Source organism: Prinia subflava, chromosome 26 (assembly GCF_021018805.1).
Source record: "Prinia subflava isolate CZ2003 ecotype Zambia chromosome 26, Cam_Psub_1.2, whole genome shotgun sequence".
In the NCBI taxonomy this organism is placed as follows: Eukaryota; Metazoa; Chordata; class Aves; order Passeriformes; family Cisticolidae; genus Prinia; species Prinia subflava.
In genome coordinates this window covers 3,725,652-3,741,903 of record NC_086272.1, presented here as the reverse complement: position 1 = coordinate 3,741,903, position 16,252 = coordinate 3,725,652, and the positions used below count along the sequence as shown (strand labels likewise).

General features: G+C 54.7%; 1 long non-coding RNA gene across 1 annotated transcript; it reads right to left on the bottom strand.

Moving 5' to 3' along the window:
* Positions 1–10,391: 10,391 nt before the first annotated feature.
* Positions 10,392–12,373, bottom strand: LOC134562125 (uncharacterized). Its single transcript, XR_010083077.1, has 5 exons — positions 12,294–12,373; positions 11,694–11,729; positions 11,532–11,570; positions 10,754–10,828; positions 10,392–10,524 (listed from the first exon to the last, which is right to left on the bottom strand). It is a non-coding gene; the product is annotated as an uncharacterized LOC134562125 (long non-coding RNA).
* Positions 12,374–16,252: the final 3,879 nt, after the last annotated feature.

Below are 16,252 nucleotides of genomic sequence, written 5' to 3'. Positions count from 1 at the left end.
CGGAACACCGACAAGACTCCAGACGACCCACGCAGGAATCTCCCTCGCGAAGAGACACCACGCACCGCCCGCCGCCACCCGCAGCCCGTGCCCGGCCTCACCCGTGCGCCGCTGCCCCGCTCGCCCGACGCGCTCGCTGCCCCCGCGCCGCCTCCTCCTCTCCCGGCCCGGGCGGCGGGAAAAGCCCTTCCCGTGGTGCCCCGCGCCACCGCCCGCCCTCAGCGCGGAGCGCGGGCCGGCCCCGAAAGGCGGCGCGGGCAGCGAGGGGAAAACAGCGGGGAAAAAGAGAAATCGCCAGGAAAAAGCGGCGTGGAGAGCGGGCTGGGAAAGGGAAACGAACAGCTACCGCAGCCCCGCCCTACGGCTCCTGCTCGTAGCCGCGCCGAAAAATAAACCAGCGAAGAAAAGCAAAATTACCTCCTCTCGCAGCGCGGAACCGAAACCGAAAGGCGGCCGAGGGCGCCGGGCCCTGCGCTGCGGCGGCGGGCGGGGGAGCTCGGCCGGGCCGGTGGCTGCGGGCCGGGCGGTGCCGCCGGGCCGCGATCCCCTCAGCCGGGCCGCGTGTGGGGCTGCGGGGGGCGGCGGGGCGGGGCGAGGGGAGGCGGCTCGGCGGGAGAGCGGCGGGGCTGCCGTGGGGGCGGCAGGGAAAACAAAAATATCTTAAAAAAAAAAAAAATCCGGCAGGGCCTTGTAATAAATGAGGAGCTTGACTCAGCCAGTACATCAAGCAACAATCAATTTATTAATTTATTAGTTCAAATGATAAAGTGTGAGCAAAGCAGCGTGGCGCTGCGTACAGTGGGTGGGGTCTCCCCTCCAGCTGCACACCCACTGTTAATTCTTGCTGGGATTTATTGAGCGTGCTCATAAGCATTTCTCAGCAGGGTTTATTTTTGTGATTTCTTCGTAGTTCTTACTTGTGATGTCGAGTTTCTATACCCCAAGGTTGTGAATCAGTCATGGTCATGTTCATCTTCCCTTCTCAGTCATACACCTGTGATGGCGATGTCCAGATTCCTTTTGCAGGACCATAAATCAGTGATGCTGATGTCCAGCTTCCCTTTCCAGGATTGTAGCTTGGGATAAACTTGCTTCCCTCCTTTGTTTAGGTGATTACAAATCCTTCTGTATTTTCTAAAGCTCTAGTTCAAAACCTCTTATTACAATGCAGCTTAAAGCTTATCATAATTTTATTTTCAAAAGAAAATAATCATAATACTTCCACATTCTTCTATTCTGTATGGTAAAGGCCTATAAAACTCATATTAACTAAAACCCCTGAAACTTACATTGTGAAAGCTTTAAAGCTTACATTATTCATCTATAAACAAGCAAAACTTTTGTTCAAAAGCCTCTTTCTATGTCTCTTCTGGTTGTTTATTAAAGCTGGTTTTTATAACTGTCCCATGGCCACATTCAACTGCACAGGCCACCTTTATCTACCTGACACGAAACACAACCCCACATTTCACGTTATCAAGAAACATAAGATATGGTTGCTATAGTTATTACTCCTTAAGCAAGCAGCTATTTTGAGTTACAGCTGAAAAGGTAAAGATACTAAAGCTTTGTGATCAATAAACTGATTTTTTTGCATCCAAGCAATCAGTCCTGTCTCTTCCATCGCCATCACACAGAGACTGCTGGGATTGTGAAATTTTCAACCCTAAGGTGTAGAAATTCAACGTCACAAATAGAAACTAGGAGGAAACCACAAAAATAAACCCTGCTGAGAAATGCTTATGAACATGCTCAATAAATCCCAGCAAGAATTAACAGTGGGTGTGCAGCTGGAGGGGAGACCCCATCCACTGTACCCAGCGCCGCGCTGCTTTGCTCACACTTTATCATTTGATTTAATGAATTAATAAATTGATTGCTGCTTGATATCTTGGCTGAGTCAAGCTCCCCGTTTATTACAGGATGTGCTCCTGGAATCCCAGTGAGGGGCTGTGACACAGCAGTGCCGTAGCTCACTAAAGTCACCTGGGATGTGCCCACTGAAGGGCTGTGAGAGCCTCTGAGAACAGCGGCTCTTCATCATCCCCACACAGCTCTGGGATGTTCCCATGGGAGCCCTGCGGACGCAGGTGAGCTCAGGCATCTTAGGAAACCTGTAACCACCCAGGGTGTAAGGATGGAGACAGGGTCCCCATTAATTACATGGAAGCTGGGCTGAGCAACGCAGAGCACAACCACTATGGTGAAATGATACGTTCTCTTATTCCAGAAATGGCTGGTGAAATACAGATAATTTACAGTTACAGGTGTTTTCTAATTGGTATTCAGCATAAAAAGGAATGCAAACAATCTCAGTTTAAGGTAGCTACCATAATTTCACTATAACTATCCTGTCTAATGCATAAACCCACCTTAATCTAAATTTTAACGGCACCACATGCTTATTTACTTCCACACAGGCCTGAGCCTGGGCCCCATTTTGGGATAGCTCAGATCTCATTCCAAAATACCTCATGTTCATGTTCTCTAAGAAATTCTGTTACATAAGGATGGAAGCCCTGACAGTGCCTTTGCTGTCCCTGCCCTGGAGCAGTCTGGAGACCCCTGGAAGGTCGGGGCAGGATGCTTTGGGCTGGCTGCTTTGCCTTGGAATGGGGTCAAGGCAGTAGGAAAATGTCCCATTTACAAAGCTCTCAGTTGTATTGAGAGGGGCACAGTGTGATCTTTTAGATTTGACTTCTTCTGCATCTCCTTATGGCTGCTGCCCCAGAATGAAAGAGCTGACCTAAAAGTGACCCAAAGACCCAAAAGTGACCCAAAGATTTCACAGATGAGCTGCTGAAGTGCCCTGGACAAGGCTGCCTTCCAGACAATCCCTTTCCCTGTAAATATCAGTAGCTTAGAGACAGAACTGATGTCACGATGCTCATCCTCTTGCAGCCTCTGAGCTCAGTGTGCTCAAAGACATTGGAGAGCCCTGGGGTGTCCCCATGGAGCCCCTGGGATTGCTGGGGAGCTCAGTGTTCCTCGGAGCACGGACAGCACTGGGGTGTGGCAGTGGCCCCTGTGTGACCATGGGTGACAGGACAGCTCTTTGCCAGCCTGGAGGGCCCTGGGGTGTCAGCACGGAGCCCCTGGCAGATGCTGGGACATCAGGGCCCCTCAGCAGCCTGGGGACAGCCCTGCTGTGCCAAGTGACACCCAGTTCCAGCCTGGCAGGGAGCTGGGGGTGCTTTGGCAGCTGGCAGAGCCCTGGCACGTCCCCGTGGAGCCTCTGGCGTTGACCCTGCCCTCGGTGTTCCTGAGGGGCACGGAGAGCGCTGGGAGATCTTTCTGGAAGGGCAGGGAGAGCCTGAGCCCAGGGGGCTGCGTGGCACACAGAGACCCCTCTGCTGTGGCTGTCAGTGCCCGCCAGCTGCGGGGGCTCTGGAGGATGAGGAGCCCTGGGCTGGCACGGGGTGCCAGCGTGGAGGGGCTGTGCTCAGCTGGCATCTCCTGCCTCGTGGGGGCTGCAGGGCCCTCGCTTCCCCTCGCTCAGCCCCACCGGGACGGGAGAAATGCTGCTGAGGCCTCGGCCTTGAGGAGCTGCAGCTTGGCCCAGCTCTGCTGGGGCTTAGCACAAACACTGGCTGCTCCCTGCCAGGGCTGCTGCCTCATATCCTCCTGTTGTTGTTTTTCATTTTCCCGGCCTTGGGAAGATTGTTTATGTCTGAATGGCAAACACTGGGTGCAGCTGTGCCTGTCCTGGCTGGGATGTGGGAGAGGGGCTGCTCTCCTGGAGTCTGGAGTCCTTTCCAATTGTCACTCAGTTCTGCCTGGAGGGAAAGTTCCTCTGCAGAGATGGTCACTCCTTTAGGAGTCCTTTTCTGGGATGCTGGGTTTGAGTTCAGTTCTAAGTGAAGTCTTGTGGAGCTGGAGCCTGGTTAAGTTGAAAAGCTCTGAGGTGTTATTGCACCACTGAATGGTTCAGTTGAACTCCTCAGTTCCATTGCTGCTGAGCTGAAGTGCTGTTAAGTGAAGAGCTCTGCAGCCTTTGGGCCAGGTCCTTTTGATCCTTTCTCTTGAGATCACCTTCATACAGACACACACACTGCCAGAGACAGACAGTTCTCATTTGGTTGCATTTTGGATTGCCTGACTCTGCATTTTGGATTGTTGCTTTTCCTGCCTGTGCCTTCAGTCTTATCACAGTAGAAGCTGTAAAAGGAGGCCTCAGAAACAGAAGGAGCAGCAGAATTTAGAATTATCTGCAACTGCAAAGCTGGAAAGAAGGAAAAGTTGCACCAGTACAGCAAGCAAGGACATGAAACCATAGTCTGAGTGTTAGGTTTGGCTAGGATAGATCTTAAGACCGCAGAAAAATATGCTTAGCAAGACAGTAGAAAGTTTTGAACTGAATAATGGGATATTGTTTATTGTCAATAGAAAGCATCCAAGTTAGCATTGTTTGAAGCAGGTGTACGTGTGCTGTCAGTGACTGGCTAGAACAATTGTCTGGAAGCTTTAGCAATATGCTCTGGGCTTGAATGTTTTCAAGATGCCCTGGAACAAAGAGATCTTTGCTGCTGCTGGCAGAACGTGAACTGTTGCCATCTTTAATTGTCTCAGCCTTGGTGAATCCAGCCCCGGCCTCTATCGCACAGGAGCTCCCCTGTTCACAATTTCAGTCCCAGCAGGGTCAGGTTATATACAGTTTTGGCCGGAGAGGGCATTGCTTCATACTTCTTTGTCCTTTTTTCACTCTTTCTCCATATTAATGAAATTGTGTCCTCATTGCAGGATGGTTGATTGGATTTCCATGGAGAGATGAACATTTGATTCGATTGCAGGGAAACTTGTATTGGGATGCACACCCCGGATGATGAAGTCAAGATCCATCTCTTCTCATGGCCACCCTCCTTTCTGCTGTAAATCATGGTCCTTACCCAAGTTTCCAGCAAGGGCGTTTTTGAATTCTTAATCCTTTTACTTTATTTCCAATCACGGGTGACTGCTGCTGTATTCCCCCTAAATGCAGCTGTATTTATATCATCGATATTTCATGAACATGGATGATTATACATTTATATTGCATGAACACGAATTACATCATATATTCCACTGGGCTGCCAGCCCTAAAGCCCTGGCAGTGCCTGTGCCCCCAGGGCTCCTCAGCAGCTGCAGCCCCCTGAGATGTGCCCATGGCTCTGCTGGGAGCCCCCGGGTGGGGCTTGGTGTTCTTTGGGGACAGGGAGAGCTCTGGCGTGTCCTTTGGGGACAGGGAGAGTGGGGACAGTGTCTGTGTTCTTTGGGGACAGGGAGAGCTCTGGCGTGTCCTTTGGGGACAGGGAGAGTGGGGACAGTGTCTGTGTTCTTTGGGGACAGGGAGAGCTCTGGCGTGTCCCCACAGAGCTCCTGTGACAGCGCGGGGCACCCGCAGAGCCCTGGGCAGCCCGGAGATGGCCGGGCTGTGCCCGGGGAGCCGGTGTGCCCGTGCATGTGCCCTGCCAGCTCCTGCCCAGGGTGGAGGCTGCAGGGGAGGCAGCAGGGAGGCCCTGGCAGTGCCCGGGAGCTGTGGGCTCCTGCGCAGCCCGGAGCCTTGGGGGATGTCAGCAGGGAGAGCCTGTTCCAGGCTGGGATCTGCGTGGGCTGTGGGTGAGGGGAGGCTGCTGGGGGGTCCCCAGGGAGCTGCTGGGGCTGGGTGTGCCCTGAGGGTTCTTTCAGAGCACGGAGGGGCCCAGGTGAAAAGCACAGCTCACTTTTGTTAAGATGTTTAAAGTTTAATAATAAACTTTATTAATAAACAAATAAAGTTTAAAAAAATACTATTAGAGACATTAAAAAGATATTTAGAGTTTATAATAACTTTATTAATAAATATATATAACAAATAAATAATAAAAAATAAGAATAATAAAAATAAGTGTTAGACCATATGACACATTAAAAAAACAAAAGTTACACAAATCTGGGTGCCTGGCATTTCCATCCCAAGGCATGCCTTGCTTGGGAGAAATGCTGCTGAGGCCTCGGCCTTGAGGAGCTGCAGCTTGGCCCAGCTCTGCTGGGGCTTAGCACAAACACTGGCTGCTCCTTGCCAGGGCTGCTGCCTCATCTCTACCTGTTGGTTGTTTTTTTCATTTTCCCGGCCTTGGGAAGATTGTTTTTGTCTGAGTGGCAAACACTGGGTGCAGCTGTGCCTGTCCTGGCTGGGATATGGGAGAGGGGCTGCTCTCCTGGAGTCTGGAGTATTTTAGAATAATTATTCATTTCTGCCCATCATCTTCACAAACCCACACGAACCCACACACACACACACAGACACAGTTCATCCCCATTTTGCTGCATTAGACAATGTCCTACTTGCAAATGTCTGCAGTTGCCTTTGCCATGCCCAGCCTGTGTTGTTTGGGTGTTGGATTGTGCTGGAACTCCTGGTGCCTGCTGGCCCTGAGTGAAGGCACTGCTGGTGCTCCCAGGTTGGGCAGAGGAGCTGCTCAGGTGAGCTGGGGGCTCTGCCTGCCCTTCAGCCCCTCGGGGCTGTCCCAGTGCAGCCCCCTTGGCTCTGCTGGCAGCCTCAGCCCGTGCCAGGCACAGCTCCAGGCAGAGGGAGCCAAGGGCGCACAGCCAGGGCAGGCAGCTCTCCAAAAACAAACCAGGTTTCCCTCTGCAGAGCCCAGCCTCACCTCTCACTGTGTGTCTCACACACCCCTGTGCCCAGAGGCTCCAGGTGTCCCCCAGCAGCTCCAGCACCCCGTTCCTCCCCCTGGCCTCTCCAGAGCTGCAGCCCCTGCGCTTGCGGCTCTCCTCGGGTGCATCCCTGGCTGCCCCCCTGGGCCACTGCCTCATCATCCCCCCACAGCCTGCGGCCACCCCCTGCACACCCCAGGGGCTTCTTCCTGCTCAGCCCCCCCTGCTCCGCCAGGGCTCCATCCCTGTCCCTAAAGCCACGGCCTGTCCCCTCTGGGCCACCGGGGACATCTCCTGAGGGGGATGTGCTGCACTGTGCGAGTGGCACGCAAACAGCGACACGGAGGCAGGAGGTCTGCAGGGAAAAGCTGCTCCCCAAAAAGAGAACGAGCCTGTTTATTTCTTTCATTTTTATGCATTTATGGGTCTGGTTGTGGATTGGCTTCTGGGGTTACTACCCCTTCACCCCACTGGCCAGAGCAGTTGTCAACCAACATTATTTTCAGGCTAGAAATATGGAAACAAAGGACAGTGAACAAAAACAAGAAAGGTTATCTATGGTCTAAAGTGTGAGAAAGTGAAAAGCTGACCCTTAATATTGTACACAAACTAAAGAACTGACTCCATCTTATGAACAAGTAGAAGGCTTTAAGAAACCTCCGAAAAACCAGGGCAACACTGCACAGGTCGTATTTCTCTCCTTTTCCATTGGGACAGGTCATTGCCTCCTGCCCATCGTGTGCTGTGGCCGCTCCGTGTCCATCTGCAAACCCCTGTGGTCACTCCGGGACCCTGCTGGGCAGCAGAGCCAGTGCCTGCAGGGCAGCACCTGCCCCGGCCAGTGCCTTTCCCTCTGCCCTGCTGCTCACAGCCAGGTGTCTTGGGTTGAAAAATGGAACCAAAAATGTGTATTCTATTTTCATCTGTCGAAGTCAGTTGGGAGATATTGTTCTTTATCTCTTGTAACTCTAGGGTGGGAAGATGGCGGGTGCCTTCTGTTAATGGGACACCTGATAACACCAGATAAGGCAGTGCCTTCTTATCTCTTCCTCCACCCATCCTCTTCTGAGGGACATCACCCGTGAATGGGCCATTTAAGGCCTCTCACATGACTGATAACATCACCTCATTCCACTGTGAGATGCTCCACCCAGTGGGAGGAGCCAAAGCCTTTCCACCAGCATAAAACCTGCAGACTAATTATTAATCTAAACTCTAATTCAGGTTTTCTCCTGTATCTTTGGAGGAAGACGGGACCCATCTCGCCAGCACTGGACCCGTTTTCCTACAGGATCATCTCTACTCCACAGAACAACATCTGTTACTCCAGGAGGATTTATTTGGACTGCTTCCAACACCCTGACAACAGGGTTACAGGTTGTATCTCTGTCAGGGTTTTCTAGGACGTTTGTTTGTTTGCTTGGGTTTTTTGTATTACTGCATTTGTATTTTTTAATATTCCTAGTAAACAACTGTTATTCCTATTCCCATCTTTTTGCCTGAAAGCTCCAAAAGGCAAAATTGTATTAATTTGGTGGGAAGGGGTTTTATGTTCTCCATTCCAAGGGAACCTCCAGTTTTCCCTGGCAGATCCCTGTCTCTCCAAACTAAGACACCAGGACATTTCCTGGGACCCTCTGCTGGGGCAGAGCCCTGGGCCAGTTCTGCTCTGAGGCGTCCCCGGGGCGCTGTCGGGGCCAGCGACTCCCTCAATGCAGGAACTGGAGGCAGAGTGTTATATGTACACATCACCTTATTGGCTTTTTGCAAATATTAAAATGAAAGCTGTATGTAGAATGTTGAAAAATTCTGCATTAATATAGTTTCCTTTATTTCTGCTATTAATGAAACTTAGAAATAAAGTAGTGTGATGAATATATATATATTTCTTAGGCTGTAGCAGGATATTAAAGTAAAAACTGCTTTTGGTCCTGAAGGAAACCCCCCCACATTCCTGAATTATCTTATCCAGATGAAGATGGCAACGACCAGAGGTCGGGGGGGGGGAATTTATTGAACCTCTGTTCTCAGTATCTTACCCAGCTGCTATCAGTAACTTATTCTGATGAAGATGGCAGTGACCAGAGCTCCAGGGGAGGAATTTGTTGAACCTCTGCTATCAGAGAAGGCCAGATGGAATGGAGCTACTCACAGATTGATCTGCAAGATTAAATGGTTGAGGGGAATTGAAACCGAACAGAGAAACATTCAAACCCAGGAGGAATGTTTGAATCCTGTATGTGGGTTTATGAATACACAACGAACCGGTGCTTTGAAGGAACGAGCCTTTCCCTTGGCGGGTGTGCTTGTGGCTGAATGCCAAGTCACCTGGCTGTAATTGCTGATTAAATATTTGCTTTATTTCCGCCTCTGAATTGTCTTTTTATCAAACCTATAAACTGTACCAGGAGAACGACCCTTGTTTTTCACCCAGAGAGATCCAGCGAGCCCTCGGGCAGCGTCGGCCACGCCCGCCCCCCCTGCTCTCCCAGCCCGCCCTGGGATGGTCCCGGTGCCGCGGCCGCTCTCGCCCATTCTCATTTTCTCCCCGCGCCGCACCGGGGCAGCCCCGACACCTCTGGGCAGGGCTGGGGCCTCCCCAGGGCCCCGGGGAGACCTCGCGGCCGGCCAGGGCCACCCTCTGCGGCCGGCCGGACATGGGCACCCAGGAAGGCCCCAGTCAAGGAGAGCGGGCACCGTCCTTCCAGCTCAGAGCCAGGGACAGCCACAGCCCCGTTCCACCATGGGGCCGGGGACACGCAGCAGCCCCGCCCAGCCCAGGAACCAGATTGCAGCACCAACAGATACTGGTGACATAAAGAGACCGGTTTATAAAAAATAGCTGCTGGTTTCTTATCTCCTTTTCTTCATGTTAGAGCTGGGATTAATGCATGGGATTAATACAGGCAATTCCGTGATCAGACTCTGAGGTTATTAATTCTTATCTGTAATTCAGTCTTACGAGGCACAAGCTTGAGCCAGAAAATCAGAAAATGGAGGTGCCTCTAACTCTTCCCAGGGTTAATTAAACACTAATCACCCAATACCGAGATGACACCTGTATTATTTATACTTTTAACCGAATAATTGGCCACCCCAGGCCCGCAGTGCAGACCTTTTTCATCCATTTACAAAAAACCACCCAAAATCATGAGGAAGAAGGTGAAGAAGAAGGACTTAGACCACGCCCTAAATCCTCCCTATTGCCCCATGGACATCACCATTCACTAAAATCCCGAACTCAAGTTTTTCACCCTGTGAGGTCACGCAATGCCCTTCAAACTGCACACCCACAACCCCAGTGCCACCGCCCAACTTCGGACGCCAGTTCCACCGCCTCGGGTCAAATGCAGAGCCTGCCTGAGGGTCAGCGCCTCTTAGCACAGAAACCCTGACATTTTCAGCTTCCAGAATTCCAAAAAAGAGGTGTATTTTTTTGTTGAAGAAAGAAACTCATTTGGAAATAAACTGCATTTTGTAAACTGTTTCTATATTGGACCCACAACAGCCCCGTGGTGATCACAGCCAGCACCTGCTCCTGGCTCTCCCTGCACACCCACCCGCCCCCCCAAACTGTCCCCAGCGCGCCCCACAGCACCCACAGCCCACAGCCGCGGTGTGGGGCGCGCCGTGGGGGCGGCAGAGCCCGGCAGGAAGGGAGCAGAGCCCCGGGCGAGCTGCCCTGCACAGCGGCAGAGCGGAAACCCGGACACACGGACAGACACACCCCGAGGGACAGACAGACAGAGAGGGCAGCTCTGCTGAAAGGGTTTATTGATTATTGAGGGGAAACGGCCCCGGGCTCAGAGGGGATCGGGGGGCTCCTCCAGGGACGATCATCTCCTCGTGCCGCCGGAGGTGGACAGGACACGGACGGCACCGGCGCTGCCGACCCTAAAACACCAAGGGCGGAACGTCACCGCCCTGCTGGCACTGGGACACCGGAGGGGCCCTGTCCCCAGCCCTGTCCCTGCTGGCACTGGGACACCGGGGGGGCCTGTCCCCAGCCCTGTCCCTGCTGGCACTGGGACACCCCAGGGGCCTGTCCCCAGCCCTGTCCCTGCTGGCACCGGGACACCGGATAGGCCCTGTCCCCAGCCCTGTCCCTGCAGGCTCTGCTCACCTAGGCATCCAGAGAGGCCGCCAGGCGCTTCTGCCGCAGGAGCCGGCGCAGCCTCAGGTCTTTTCCCAGCACGTCCTGGGGACAAGGGCAGCGTCAGTGACACGCTGGGGGCACTGGGATGGACTGGGGGGACTGGGGAAAGGAGGGGGGCCCATGGGGAAGGGCCCCGCGGCAGCAGTGGGGTGCAGGAGCTGCTGCACTCCTGCCCTGAGGCGCGGGGTCCTGGCCAAGGGTTTATTAATTCTTATCTGTAATTCAGTCTCACGAGGTGTGAGCTCTAGGCAGAAAATCAGAAAATGGAGGTGCCTCTAACTCTTCCCATGGTTAATTAAACACTAATCACCCAGTACCGAGATGACACCTGTATTATTTATACTTTTAACCAAATAATTGGTCACCCCAGGCCCACAGTGCAGACCTTTTCCACCCAATTACAAAAAAAACACCCAAAATCATGAGGAAGAAGGTGAAGAAGAAGGACTTAGACAACGCCCTAAATCCTCCTTATTGCCCCATGGACATCACCATCCACTAAAATCCCAAACCCCGATTTTTTCGTCCTGTGAGACCACGCAATGCCCTTAAAACTGCACACCCATAACCCCAGTGCCTCTGTGTCCCTGGGCGAGGGGAGCCCTGCCGAGGGTCCGGGGGGCAGGGGGGCTGCCGGGGCTGTCGGCAGGGCTGCGCTGGCCCGTGCTGGCACACGCCGGCACGGCCTGGCCACGGTGGCCGCGCAGGGCGAGGCTCTGGCGGCGGCGCAGCTCCTGGTACCCACCACGGTCGGCTCCGGGATCTCGACCTTGCCCAAGTCCAGCTGCGGAGAGAGCAGGAGACCCGGCCGGTCACTGGGGAGTCCCCGGTGCCAGCAGGGCAGGGGGGACACGGGTGCCCCCCAGTCCTCACAGGGGAGGCCCTCCAACCCCAGCCCCTCACTCACCTCCTCCAGATCATCCTGGGTTCCTTCCAGGAGTGCCTGGGAAGGAGAGCAAAGGCTGGGGCTGCGCTGGGCCTGGGGGGCTGGGGGGGACAGGGGGCAGGGCGGGGGCAGAGGGAGGGGAACTCGGGGCCCCCAGGGAGATCTGCTGGAGCTGGGGGAGAGCCAGAGACACCGAGCTGGGGAAAAGGGAGAGCCCGAGGGGCTGGGCTGGGGCTGTGGAACAGGCACGGGGGGAGGCACGGGGCAGGAGAAAGGAATTGGGGTATGGGGACACGGGAGAGGCAGGGAGGGGCTGGGTGGGCACAGAAGGAGCAGACCGGGTGAGGACAGAAGGGACAGGACTGAGACAGGGTCTGTGAGGCATGGGGTGGATCAGGGAATGGGACAGGGGGACCCCGCTGCAGTGGCCAGGATGAAAGGCAAAGGACAAAGGGGGGACACGGAAGGAAAGGCCTCGGGAATGGGGGGTGGGAGGGGGTTTGGGGGCCTGGACAGGACACAGGGGAGGGAGCAGGGAGGAAATGAGTGAAGGGACCCAAAGGGTGGGCTGGGAGGGCAGAGAGGGCAAGTTGTGGGGCCAGCGTTGTGCTGGTGCCTCACCTTGGCCTGTGCCGGGGTGCACAGCAGCATGGAGAAGAGCAGGGCCACGCCGAGCACAGCCACCTTCATCTTCCTCTGGCACTGGGCAGCGCTGCCTGAGGCTGCAGCAGGGCACCGGCACCTTTATCCCTGCCGGGACTCCTCCCTGCGCCCTCCCCAACAGCCCCCAGGACAAAGCCCGGCTTGGCACAGCCCCCAGCCCTGGCCACAAACCCAGCCCTGCCCAGAGTCCATCCCAGCTGCGGCACGGATCCAGTCCCCCTGCCCGCATCCCTGCAGCTTCCCACACGGGGCAGCTGCCCCTGCAAGGGCCCAGGAAACCCGGGGGGGCCAAGGGCGGCCAAGGGGATCCAAAGGCAGCTGGGGACCCTGTGGGGACAAGCCCCGCTCCAACACCATCCATCCTCCAGCAGCCCCCAGTGCCACATCCCCCGTCTCCCGCTGGCCCTGCCCTGCCAGAGCCTTCCTTGCAGCACAGCCCGGAGCTGAGCCCGGCCCCAAACCCCACATGTGAGAGAACAGGGGGAGCCAGGGCCGAGTGCTCAGGGCAGGGACTGGGATCTGCACTCCCTGTGGGCACTGGGAGCACTGGGCAGTGCGAGTCCCCTGCAGACAGGGCTGAGGGCTGGGCAATGCCTCAGCTGTGCCAAATCCCAGCGTCACAACATACAGCAGGTCCCCGGTGAGTTCAATTTGCAGCCCCAGGGCAGAGCCCAGAGGGGAATGTCCCCTGCCCCGACCCCTGCCCTGTCCCCCCACAGCCACCATGCCCACTCACAGCCCCTGGGCTCCGCTCTGTGCAGCTGCCCCACGCGCAGGGGCCCAGGGACCCCAGCCCCAACCAGGCTCCCACCCCAGCCCTGCCCCTGCCTGGGCCGTGCCCGCAGCCCCCCATGGCCCTTGTCCCCACAGAGGGGCTCTGCAGTGCCCTGGCCCCGGCCCAGCCCAGCGCTGGCCCCGGCGCCGATGCTGGGCCCAGGGTGTGCCCGTCCCCAGGGACGTGGACAAGGGGACTTTTGTCCCCAGGCAGCCACGGGGAGCTGATTGGGCAAACAGAGGTGCCCAGGGAGCAGGGGGGGCGTGGGTGCCCTGCCAGCAGCTCTGGTGAGCCCTGTCTGCCCAGCGCCCCAGGCACCAGCAATGCCTTCATCAACCGGGGACTTCCCCAGGCCTGCGGCTCCTTGGGGAGGCTCCAGAGCAAACAATCAAGGCAGTGACCTGAAAGGTTTTCCCAGCTGGGCCAAGATTTCTGCTGGATCCCCGGGGAAAGAGAGGAGCAGAACCCTTCACTAATGCCCTGGAATGTCAAACAGGAATCTCAGCCAGGGACAGCTTCCAGCAACCACTGCTCGGTGCATTTTTCCTTCTTGAAAGCGCACCTGGATCCACCTGGGAACTAAATCCGGGGCCCCTGGGATTCTCTGAGGTTCAGGAAAACCTCCCATGGGCCTCGGACCCCAAACCAGGTTTTCAGCCCTTTGATGCCCAGCTTGGATCTCCTCCAAAGATTCTCCTCCCTCCCCTGCAGGCAGAGCAGCAAAGCAGAGCAGGATTTTCCTGGGTGGATTTGGGAGTGGAGGGGTTTGGGAAGCACAGCTGGGGCCCTGGACCGGGGGTTGTCTCCTGCTACCCCTCCATGGACACAGACACTCTCCAATGCCTCGCTGCAGGGTCCCAAATCTCCAGGGAGGGGAAGGAAACCCAAAGACCGAGAGGTTCTGTGCAACTGTGTGACTCTTGGGTGGCCCAGAGCGATCAGAGGGATGGCTCCATGCTTGGAGAGCAGTTGGGAATTCTCGGGGTTGTTTTTCCCCGAGATACCTGAGGTTTGGTTTTTTCTTCCCAAAAACCCCGCGCCCAAACCAGAAAAGAAGGACGGAGTCTGCGAGCTGAGGTTTCTAACTTTGTTTATTCTTCCTGATCCCTCTGTTCTCTCTCTGCCCTGCTCAGTGTCCTCCTGCAGAGCAGAGCACCAGCAGACTCCCCCAGGGCAGGAGGTCCCAGACCTTTTCCTATCATTGCTCTGACCCAACCACCTTCCACAACGTATTTTTATTTACAATTGTATACCAATTAATTCATTTCACTATTCTAAACATGTCAGTGCCACCTAAACCAATCTTGTGTGCCCTGTCACAGCCCAAGATCGAGTCTGAGGAAGAAGAAGAAGAGGAAGAGGAAGAAGAGGAAGGAGAAGAAGAGGAAGAAGAAGAGGAAGAAGAAGAAGGAGAAGAAGAAGGAGAAGAAGGAGAAGAAGAAGGAGAAGAAGCAGAAGAAGGAGAAGGAGAAGGAGAAGGAGAAGGAGAAGGAGAAGGAGAAGGAGAAGGAGAAGGAGAAGGAGAAGGAGAAGGAGAAGGAGAAGGAGAAGGAGAAGAAGAAGAAGAAGAAGAAGAAGAGGAGGAACAAGAAGAAGGAGAAGAAGAAGAAGAAGAAGAAGAAGAAGAGGAACAAGAAGAAGGAGAAGAAGAAGGAGAAGGAGAAGGAGAACGAGAACGAGAACGAGAACGAGAACGAGAATGAGAACAAGAAGGAGAAGAAGAATTCTCCGAGGTACCTGAGTTTTGGGTTTTTCTCCCTGAAAACCTCGTGCAGCCATGGGGAGCTGATTGGGCAAACAGAGGTGCCCAGGGGGCAGGGGGTCCCTGCCCGCAGCTCTGATGAGCCCTGTCTGCCCAGCGCCCCAGGCTCCAGGAGGATGCTCAGCCCTCCTGTTCCTGCTGGCAGTGCCTGCCGTGGGGCAGAGGGAGCTTCGGGCAGGGCTGGGGGCGCTGGCTGGGGGCTCCCCACACCCTTGGTGCCCCCCTGCTGCCACCAGCAGAGGCTGCAGCCCCGAGCTGGGGGTGGTGGGCAAAGCCTGCCCAGCTCCAGGCTCGGAAATTCCGCTCCCTTCATCCATGCCAGGCGCTGTCGGATCGGGGAAGGAACTCCTGGTGGCCAACAATCCTTTGGTCAGCCCGTGCTGACCGCTGCTGGCCACCTGCCTGGTGTCCCTGTGGCCAAGTGGGCTCCAGGATGAGCCCAGGGCAGGGGGGGAGGGGACCCTGCCTGGCCTGGGGTGCCTTGGGATCACGGGAGGCCGTTATTTTTATATTTAGTATATATATTTATTATAGTGTAATGTAATGTAATGTAATGTAATATAATGTAATATAATATAAATGTGTAGCCATATAATAATATATATTACATTTAATTATTATCTTTATTATATACCTGTGTATACATTGGGGTTTCTTTTTATTTTATTATATTATTGTATTTTTCTATATTATATATTTAGCTTTTTTTCTTTTTTTCATATATTTGTAAGCCACTTTTTAGCGTCTAACTCTAAACTCCACACACAGTGTTAGCTACTCTGTTCTTATTTTGGTCAGACAAAACAATTCCTCTCCAGGCCTGGGATCAGAGCAAACCACACTGTCCCAGGGAGCGAGGAATGAAAACAAAAATCAGTCATGAGGGAGCAAACTGGGGGGAAATTACTTCATTACCTGAAGCTGTAATTAGAAGATTAACCCCCAATATATAAACGAACCAAAATTATAGAAGTGTGAAAACCCGTGACCCGTCGTCCATTTTGGGTGCAGCCCACCTGCCCTAAATGTACCTGAGGGCTGCTCAATAGACACACCTGCTTTTTATTCCCTTGATTCTTCTGGCCTCTGTTCTCAGGTGAGCCTGAGCAGGCGTCACCTGCCCCTCCCCGCCTCTTTGGGAGCACTGGGGTGGCCCTGGCTGCCTCCTGCCCCTCTCCTGGCAGCCACAGCCTGGCACAGATTGTCACAGGGGGCCTGGCTGGGTGTCCCCGGCTCCCCCAGCGCTCCCCAACGCCTCTGCCGGTGCCCTGGGAGTTTGGGATGCTGAGTTTGCCCGGGGATCTCTGACCGAACCCACAAGGGGTGAGGGAAGGTCCTTTTCCCCCCCATTCCTTGTTGCTGCTCTCCTGAGGCAAACGT